The following is a 10,678-nucleotide window of genomic DNA, read 5'->3' as shown; positions in this document are numbered from 1 at the left end:
GTTCAAGCACCTACATTGAACACCTTCAAGAGTAAATTGGATGCTTCTCTTGCTGGGATCCTGTGACCCCAGCTGACTTCCTGCTTTTCGGGCGAGGGGGCTGTACTCAATGATCTTCCGAGGTCCCTTCCAGCTCTAATGTCTACGAAATCTATGAAATCTATGAAATTGCAAGAAGACACTACAAGTCCTCAGGAAGAGAGACTACACCCAGAGGAGAAATAAAGAAGTAAAGGAATAAAACCCTGGGCGATATAAACTAGACTGACTAAAAATTGTTAGATAAGTAGTAATGTGGTTAAAGAAAAATCATATCCAAGTTGGATGCTGTTTAAGTTGATATTGTTTATTGATTGCAGTAAACAAACAAAAAAGGGATGATGGATGTAAATTGGAGTATGGATAAATAAAGAACACTGTTAATCTAAATGAAGTAAGACTCTGCTTTTAACTTGATGGTTAGTAATAGCTAGGCTACACGAGAGAAAAAACTTAACAAGTCTATCACTAGAAGTCATTTGCATTTTCCATTCATAATTTCTTAATTTTTGAATAAGATATATTTATAAATTATTATTTATGAATTACTTGATCAGTTCTATTCACAGTCAATGAAAGAGAGAGTGAGTTATCTGGTTCTAGTCCAGTACTAGCAGAGGCTTTCACAATACTGAGCCAAGCAGGTCCAAGGAGGTGATACTCCCCCTCTACGTGGCACTGGTCAGGCCACAGCTGGAGTACCGAGTCCAGTTCTGGGCGCTGCACTTCAAGAGGGATGTGGACAACATGGAGAGGGTCCAGAGGAGGGCCACTCGCATGATTAGGGGCCAGCAGGGCAGGCCCTACGAGGAGAGGCTACTGGACCTGAACCTGTTCCGCCTCCACAAGAGAAGGCTGAGGGGGGATCTAGTGGCCTGTTACAAACTAGTCAGAGAGGACCAGCAGGCACTGGGGGAGTCCCTGTTCCCCTGAGCACTACCGGAGTGACTAGAAATAACAGTCACAAGCTGGCAGAGGGTAAATTCAGATTAAACATCAGGAGGCGCTACTTCACTGTCAGGGGCGGCTAGGATCTGGAACCAATTTCCAAGCGAAGTGGTGCTGGCTTCTACTTTGGGGGTCTTTAAGACAAGGCTAGACAATCACCTTGCTGGGGTCGTTTGACCCCAGTACTCTTTCCTGCCATGGCAGGGGGTCAGACTTGATGATTTTCTCAGGTCCCTTCCAGCCCTACTAACTATGAAACTATGAAGAAAAGCACTCAAAATGAATTATACTGTTATTTTTTTATTTTAGTTACTTATTTTTGCAACACTTGCTGTGGAATAGGTGAATAAAATTAACAGTGAGCATCCAAACACAGTGAGATGAGCATCCAAACTGTGAATTTTGTTTTCCCACATCTCAGTAGTACTCAATAGTTAATGAAATGAAGAATCGTGAAGCAATGAACGGAGTGGCTGAAAAACCATGCGGATTTCTTCCTTGTACCTTATCATCATTTCATATCACTTTATAAGATCCACCTGAGGGAAAGGGACATATGTGTATCTACATTAGCAATCATCCCTGTTGGCAACAGACTTAACTGAGTGATCTAGGTTAGTATCTTTTGAAATTTCAGTCTCATTTGGACATGACAATGATGGGGTGCTTGAAGCTTTTTATTATCATCATTTGATGACCTCCATCAATTGAGCAGATTCTTTGTGCTATCTGTAGCTGATTCTGTAATTCAAGCAAAAAATATTTCCTCTGCCTGGCAACTAATGAAGTTTCACTCAAAAAGAGATTGTGCTAATGACACACTCTTGTCCATGGTGGTTGGTGGGTCTCCCAGACTAGAGAAGACAACTGTTACATCTTACTCTTAAAGAGGCACTTTGTGTAAATCAAATAGCCTGAATTAATGAAGTCAGGAAGATATTTTTAACATTTCTAAAATAAACTTGAGTGTACAATTCAGTTTGTTTAGCTGATAAAACAGCCAAAGGTATGGAACAAAATACACCCTGGAGGTTGAATCTTTTAATCTGTGGGGCATCAGCCATTCATCCATCTGCACGTTGTATAATACGGCCATTCAAAAGGTCTCCCTTCCTGTGCTGTAATCTTTCAAAGGTCAGTATAGGCCACCATTTCTAAATATACCTAAGCCTGAGCATTAAATGCATTGCTTACTGTTTCATGAGTGCAGCTACAGTCAATAGCTAGTTAATATTTACCTTTACTCTTTCTTCCTTTTTTCTTTATTAAAAGGGGTATATTTGCACACAGTAACCTCAACTGTCAAGGATTTGTTCAGTTTTATTTGTTTCCAACTGAAGAAAAAAAACAAAGCTAGCTCATGAGTGTAGACTCAAGTGAATTTTGAATAGAAACCTAGGTCTGCATTCTATGGTAATAATGATATGTGACTGCCCAGAAATATTGGTCTTTTACTTTGAAGAGAAAATATTCTTGCACGGGATTTTCAAGTTGTCAGACTGCTTTGTACTGGCCCGGCTGTGCACATACAGTATTAACAACAATCTTGGTACACAGGACTGCCAGTTTGTTATAGAATATAAGATCCTGTCACAGGGCTCAGCTTCAACAGTGCTAAGCTGAATGTGAGTGCTAAACAGTGCTCACATTCAACAGTGCTAAGCTGGAGACTAACATGGCAGAGGTGGGAGCTTACTTATTAGCTTCTGTTTGATTAAGATACAATATTCAGTATTACGAAGATAACCCCCATCTACATTTCAGAGAGAATTACAGCACAAGAGCTTAGACTTCAAATTCTACCCACAACATGATATCTAAGTAGCATAGCATGGGGGAATTTTTCCAGTCCCAAAAGAGAGGGGTTTCTCTTTTTTTCTCTCTGTGACAAGGGAGTTGTTCAGAAACTGCTTTTCTAGTCTATTATTTTAGCTTCTTCGGCCTTTCTCTATACCCCACACATCTGTTTAACTGCAGGCTTTTTCTTTTAAAAACAATTAAAACAGTTGATGCTCATTTCTCCTACATGTCACTGTCATAATTTTTAATATAATATAACACTGAACTTATAACTGAATAAGGTTTCTAAGGCAGGCATAACAGGGAAGTATGGCTAAGACTCCCACTTTCCATCAAACCACGTTTTCATTTTGAAGGGTGTGGACCAAATGAAAAGGGAACCAACTTCACCAAGTTTCAGAATGCTAGAACTATGGGTCACTCACTGAAATTAGTAGGAGAGAGGTTTAAAATTAACCAAAGAAAGTACTTTTTTATGTAATATGTAGTTAATGTGTTGAATTCTTTGCACAGGTGGTAGTAGAGCCAGATAGCATAGCCAGGGTCAAAAAGGATACCTTCATGGGGCATGTCCACACATGCAAGCACATGCACTTGCAGCAGCTCAAATAGAAGTGGTGCAAATTTGAGCCAGGGCTTTTTGCCTCAGTGCATGTGCTCAGACATGCACTTTGTTATAGAGCAAATTATACCACTTGGGGCAAAATAACCCTGCCTGGCTCATCCCAGGTCTGCAGCCAGGGGGTGCTAGAGCCCGGGGCCAGCACCTATGCTGTCCCCAGCAGTATAAAAAGCTGCCCTGTCCTGGCCCCGGCAGTACAAAATGCTGCTCTGGCAAGTAGCTCAGGGCTACTCACTCTCAGGAGCTTGTGGGGCCCAGCCAATTGGTACCTGGGGACACTACCCCTTGTGCCAGCCAGACTACTGAAGCAGCCCTGAGAGTTCCCTGCACCCTTTACCTACTGCAGCAGTCTGGCAGTGGGGTCTGCTGCCTGGTTGTGACCTGCTGCACACCTGCCAGACCGGGATGAGGCATCTGCCCCTCTGGGCCAGCTGCCAGTGGGCTGTGGCTGCAGAGTTGGCCTTTATGTGGCACTACTGCCATGTGTGCCCCCTGCCTGGCCATCTGGGCAGCTATCACCCAGAAGATGTTCCGGGTGTGGTGGCCTGCTTTGAACTGTCAGCCACAGCCAGCTAGGTCCAAGGTGCCACCTCTGAGCAGGCAAGGTCCTGTTACTGGCCTCCAATTCATTAGGAAGACAGAAATGATAGTCCAATATTGGGAGAAGTAGCCAAATATTGGTTACTGTTAGGGTGAGACAATCTCACCATAACAGATTTTAAAAGCTACCAGTATTCCTCATAGTCATGTGATAGCATGAATTATGTACAGCTCTCATTCACACTAGTTTATTTTACCTTTTGGCTTTTCGCAGCATGAACATTGGAAATTAAAGTAATCAGCCAGCTGGCTGCAAGAAGCCACTATGCTGAATGTGGAAAAAAAAAATCATCATCAAAGTCTGAGAAGAATTGCACAGTGGGCTAGATACTTCATTACAGTTCTTGCACTGCATTTTAGATATTGCCTGAGGCATGACACCAACTGTGGCAGGGCACTGTTTTTGCCTGCGACTTTAAGGGCCAGAAGACAGCAGCCAGCAGGTGCCTGATTAGGGCAGCCATTTAGATTCAGGGCTGCCCATATAAACAAGGCATTTTGATGCTGGGAGGCTAGGCAACAACATTGCCTGGCTGCAGGGCTGCTGGTATCATCTGGAGCTAAGGGAGGAGCTGTAAGGGATGGTCAGAAGGCTCCTAGTCCTGGGTATGGCCTAAAAATGCACCCTGCTGGGAATGGGTGGCCTGGTGGGGCTCTCAGTGGCGCGGGAGCCTCCAGGAAATGGCAGGCTGGTTACCATGCTGGTGAAAGGTGGGTGGGGGCGCCTTAACTCCTAGCCCCCACAACCGGGTGGGTTATCCCCTTTGTAGGGTCTAGAAGGTGGACCCCAGAGAGAGAGAGAGTTGGGCCATAGACTCTTAACCTGTCTTGACATCCCCTGACTGGTCTGAGCTGGGGCCAGGACTGGAAGGGTCAAAGGGCCAGGGGACAATTGCGAGGAATGCCCAAGAGCTGAAGGCCTAAGGTTCCGATTGCCTTGGAGGTGGGCCAGGGCTAGTGAGCCAAAGGTCCCGGGGGGACTGCACCCATAAGAGGGAAGCAGCTCAGGGAGCTATGCAGCTGGGAATGAAGGCAAAATAGGCTGCCTGAACACAGGGATCTAAATGGGGTCCAACTTGTAGGATTCTGGGGCCCAGTGCGGGGCCGGTGATATGGGAAACATCTGGATGCCATCTGTGAGGTTTGGGCTGCGGTGTAGAGGAGGAACAGAGCTACAGATGGCACCCCCTGGCATCGGGGCAAGAAATAGGCAGCCTCCCATTTAATTAACATCAATTAATTGATTAACAACAAGGCATGGTGGGTGAGAAGGTGGGCAGTTAGCCCAGAAACAGGTGGGTGGGCCAGTGGGAGATTGGCCCCAGGAAGGTTCCCTGTTACACCAACCTAGACAGGGAAATGGATTGATCTAGTCTGACATTTCCTAATGCTGAATTTTTGATTGCATCTTTTTCCTCTTTTAGAAGCAGAATGATTATAGCTCATGGTCAACTCAGTATCTTTTTTTTTTCACAGCTCTAAGCAAAGAAGTAAATATGACTTCTTTAATATTGGAGAAATTACACAACTAGTTTTTAGGAAGGATCTTTAAAAGCAGCAAATTGTGATATTTCATCACTGAAGCAATGGTGGTATTTTATGTAACAGTGATCAGTTTTTTCCCCATATCCTACGCAACCAATGTTATTTGAAAGGATTTGTCAAAACACTCACAGCTTTTTGGTGATTCTTCACTGTAATAACAATAAAATAATTCAATGAGATGATGGTTGGTTTAATTCATGGATTATGGTTTCAGAGCAGCACTTACTTTTTTGCTTCTGTACCAGACATCTGGAAACATTCCCTGCTACTTTTTATTAGAACACTGAAATCACCTCATTAAATGATATGCAGAGATTTAGAAAGCAGAGTAATTGTCAGGAGATCAATCGCAGATTAAACTTCCCATACCATTTTAATATGTTCTCATTTATCACCACAGACACTTAATCTGGCAATGACTATACCACTTAAATTATTTTTATTATGGACTTTCCAGGGGTTTTGTGCCTTCTCTAAGTGTAATGACCACCACAGCCTTTTTCCTGTCTTTGTTCTTGAGTGGGGTGAGCTGATAAGCATCAAGGCACATATTGTAAAAGATTGTTTTAATACAAAACCTTTCACTTTCTTTTAAAATCAAAATAATAGATCCATGACAGAGAATCTCAATTGTTCAGTCATGTTTGATCTCTCAAAACCTTAAGTGGTGCTTTATTGTGTTATATTCCAGAGGAATTGCTAATATGGCTGTAGAATAGAGCTGGTAATGACTTCAGTAGTGACTGGTTATGTTGTGAGGCAGAGAGGAAGAGGAGAAGGGTATGATGGCTTCTGTGAACCAGCTGAACTGCCCTCCTCACCAATCCCACCATACTTTCTTGTGGACTCTGCTAGCCCTCCCAATCTCTCCCAAACCCTTCTGTGTACCCCACTAGCTCCCCCGGTTGCCTACTAGACCCCCCCATCCTGATTTACTGTGGATTGGTTGGCTATTTTCAACCTACTCTAACTTCCCCCTAACCTACCCAAATGTCTGTATGTACCCAGAGAGACAGTGCTGTAGAAAAGGGCAGTGATTTTTTTCAATTAACATAATTTTTGTTAGCCCAGAAACAGGTGGGAGGGCTGAACTATTCAATGAGTTTTTTGCCTCAGTGTTCCTGAACAGGGCTCAAAAAAAGTCTCCTAATGGGTTCTTAGATGAGCATCTGAGGGACCCCAGCTTACCAACTGTTGATGCTGACTTGGTACAGAATCACTTGGATGGACTGGATGTATTTAAGTCAGAAGGCCCAGATGAGCTGCATCTGAGGGTACTGAAGGATTTGGCTAGTGTCATAGCAGAACCATTGGCATAGCTGTTTGAGCACTCATGGCGCTTGGGTCAGGTCCTGGAGGACTGGAAAAGGTCTCTATTTTCAAGAGGGGGAGGAAGGAGGATCTGAGTAATTATAGGCCAGTCAGCTTCACCTTCATCCTTGGAAAGGTCTTTGAAAAGATTATGAATAATCATATTTGTGGGAGTTCATTGGGAAAAATGATGCAGCTGGGAAACCAGCATGGATTTTTAGCAGGTAGATCATGCCTAACGAATCTGGTTTCATTTTATGACAGGGTCACAAAATGCTTAGACGCAAGAATAGAGGTGGATGTTGTTTTCTTGGACTTTAGTAAGGCCTTCGATACGGTATCGCATCCCATTCTCATAAATAAAAAAGAGGCTGTGATATGGATGTTTACACGGTCCACTGGGTGGCAAATTGGCTTAGCGGTTTCACAGGGCACAAACATATCCAGCACATCTACTGGCTGGGATGTGACCCTCTCAGCAGCACAGAAGAGGAGAGGGATCTCAGAGTCATAGTGGACTCCAAGATGAACATGAGTCGTCAGTGTGACAAAATCATCAGCAAAGATAACTGTACTTTATCATGCATCGGCAGATGCATGATAAGGAGATCTAAGGAGGTGATACTTCCCCTCTATGCAGCGTTGGTTAGACCGCAGTCGGAGTACTGCATCCAGTTTTGGATGCCGTACTTCAAGAAGGATTTTGATAGACCTGAGAGTGTCCAGAGGAGAGCCACTCGCATGGCTAGGGGCTTACAGGACAAGCCCTAAGAGGAGAGACTGAGGCACCTAGACCTCTTCAGCCTCCACAAGAGAAGGCTGAGAGGTGATCTTCTGGCTGCCTACAAATTCATTAGGGGAATGCAGGAAGAAATTGGAGATGCTCTGTTCACCTCTTGGGCTAACAAGGAACAGTGGTCACAAACTGACAGAGCAGATTTAGGATAGGTATCAAGAAAAACTTCTTCATGGTAAGGGTGGCCAAAATTTGGAATGGGCTTCCAAGGGAAGTGGTATTCTTCCCTACCTTGGGGGTCTTTAAGAAAAGGCTGGATTGGCATCTGGCTGGGGTCAGGGGGTCAGACTTGATGATCTGTTGAGGTCCCTTCCAATTCTAGCATCTATGAATCATGTTATTTGTGTTCAGTAAACATTTCAATCAGGCATTTTTATTTTCAGTAGCCGTTATCAATAGGTAAGGACCTACCAAATATGTGATTTCACGGATTCCATGAAATACAATACTGTCTGTGAAATATGGGCAATGTCCACAAAATTCTTGTGGAAAAAAAAGAAAACTTAAGGAAAAGAAAATTCTGGTCTGTCAGAGGGATCTAGCAGTCTTCAGCTCACTGCGGCAACCTGGCAGGTGGGGAAGGGCAGAATGGGGGGCTGCTTGCTTAAAGGGCTGCGGGCAAGATGGCTCCTACTCCTGCCCCTTGCTGCTGATGGGCTATGAGGGCTGCCTGTCATGTGGCCATGTTCCTTTCCAACAATTGGTGTGGGGGGGAAGGGGGGGTCCATGACAGGTGGCCCTTGAACCCAAGCGGTGGCAAAGGGTGGGGCAGGGAAGTCACTGGGGCCCCTCGGCCAATCAGAAGCATGGGGAGGCCTGCTGTGCTCCACTGTTGAAATGGCGCCTGGGTCCGCATAATTGAGGGACAGCCCCTGCAAATTAGGTAGGTCCCTATCAATAGGGTGTGCTCTCTGTTTTCATTGGAATCGCAGGGAGGCTGAAGAAATAATTTTAAAAGAAGGTCAGAAAATGGAAGCCCTTTTCTGCAAAACAATTTTGCAGTCAAAATTTTTTTTCATCCCAAATCAAGATGAAATGTCAAAAATGCAAAACATTGTTTTTCAGGAGGGGATTTGGAGAAAAATTCCATTCAGCTTCTAGGGAGTCTCTGGTCAATTTAACTTTCACTGAGTGTGTCTACATGTGCCACTATGGTGCCATTTCATAGTAGCAGGGTCAGAGGGACCTGAACAGATCATCTAGCCTAACCCCCTGCCACAGGCAGGAATGAATGCTGGGTTCACAAGACTCCAGACAGGTGATCATCTAACCCCTTTTTGAATTTACCCAAGGTAGGGGGGAGGACCACTTCCCTAGGAAGTTGGTTCCAGATTCTGGCCACCCTAACTGTAAAATATTGTCACCTGATCTCTAACCTAAACCTATTCTCCATCAGCTTATTACCATTGTTCCTCGTCACCCCAGATGGTGCTGGGGAGAAAAGAACTCTACCTATTTGCTGTTGATCTCCCCTGATGAGTTTGTAGGCAGCCACCAGGTCCCCCCTCTTGCTGAGGCTGAACAGGTTCAGGTCCCTCAATATCTCCTCACAGGGCATGTCCTGCTGCCCTCTCACCAAATGGGTGGCCCTCCTCTGAACCCTCTCCAGGCTGGCCACATCCTTTTTAAAGTGTGGTGCCCAGTACTGGACGCAGTACTCCAATTGCGGCCTGACCAAAGTCGCATAGAGGGAGAGTATCACCTCTCTGGACTGGCTTGAGAGGCATCTTTGGATGGATGACATGCTATGGCTGGCCTTGCTGGCTGCGGTCTGGCATTAGTGCTCATGTTCATCTTGGAGTCAAAGGCCTTCTTAAAGTCTAGAAAGACTACATCCACGGCGACACCATCCAAGGATTTAGTTGCCTGGTCATAAAAGGCAATCATGTTGGTCAGGCAGGACCTACCTTTGATGAACCCATGCTGGTTGCTCCAAGCATGATCTCCCCTGCTGCCCCCCCACCCCCGATGTGCTCCTTGATGATTTTCTCCAAGATCTTCCTGAGGACTGAGGTGAGGCTTAAGAGCCTATAGTTACTTGGGTCCTCCTTCCTCCCTTTCTTAAAAATGGGGACCACATTAGCTAGTTTCCAATCCCCCAGCACCTGGCCAGATGACCATGAATGTTCATACAGCTGGGCCAAGGGCTTTGTGATGACCCCTGCCAGCTCCTTCAACACTCTTGGGTGGAGGGCATCTGGACCTGCACATTTAAAAATGTCCAGCCCTTCCAGAAGATCCCTAACTACATCTGTGCTGATCCAAGGCCTGACAGAGCTATCCTTGAGATTGTCCCTACCTCTGGTAGAAGGGATGTCCTGGTCCCTGTTCAAGAAAACAGAGGCAAAGAAACTGTTAAAAATATTGGCTTTCTAATCTGGCGTAGCCACAAGGTTACCATTTGAACCTTGCAGGGGCCCTATATTGCCTGGTGCCCTCTTCTTGCTCCCAATATACTTGAAAAAGGACTTTTTGTTGTCCTTAATCCTGGATGCTAGGCTGAGTTCCGTCTCTGCCTTGGCCTTCCTAATAGCCCTCCTACACTCACAGGCCAAGGAGGAGGACTCTTTCTTGGTGATAGCCCCTCCCTTCCACTGGTTGTACGCCCACCTTTTAGTCCTCAGGCATTCCTGAATGCCCTTGCTGAGCTGTTGTTACTGCACCACCACTTAGTACTTTCTTTTGGAACTATTAAAAGACATCACAGTAACAACCAGTACAGCACTGTGCATGCTGTGCACAATTATTTTTAGGCACTATATTGCTGTAGTGACATGCTATAGTGGGGGAGCACATCCTGCAGGGAGCAAACCAGGAAGGCCAAGGCTGCAAGTGAACTCCAACTAGCTTCAAGCATCAAGGACAACAAAAAGTTCTTTTTCAGATATGTGGGGAGCCGGAGGAAAAGCAAGGGCAACATTGGACCCCTGCTAAACCAGATGGGTCAACTGGCAACTGACGCCCAGGAAAAAGCCAACCTATTAAATAGGTACTTTGCGTCAGTCTTTCATCAGTCC

This window comes from Crocodylus porosus, unplaced genomic scaffold (assembly GCF_001723895.1).
Source record: "Crocodylus porosus isolate Cpor-Errol unplaced genomic scaffold, CroPor_comp1, whole genome shotgun sequence".
NCBI lineage: Eukaryota > Metazoa > Chordata > Crocodylia > Crocodylidae > Crocodylus > Crocodylus porosus.
Note: the sequence above shows the minus strand (reverse complement) of the source record.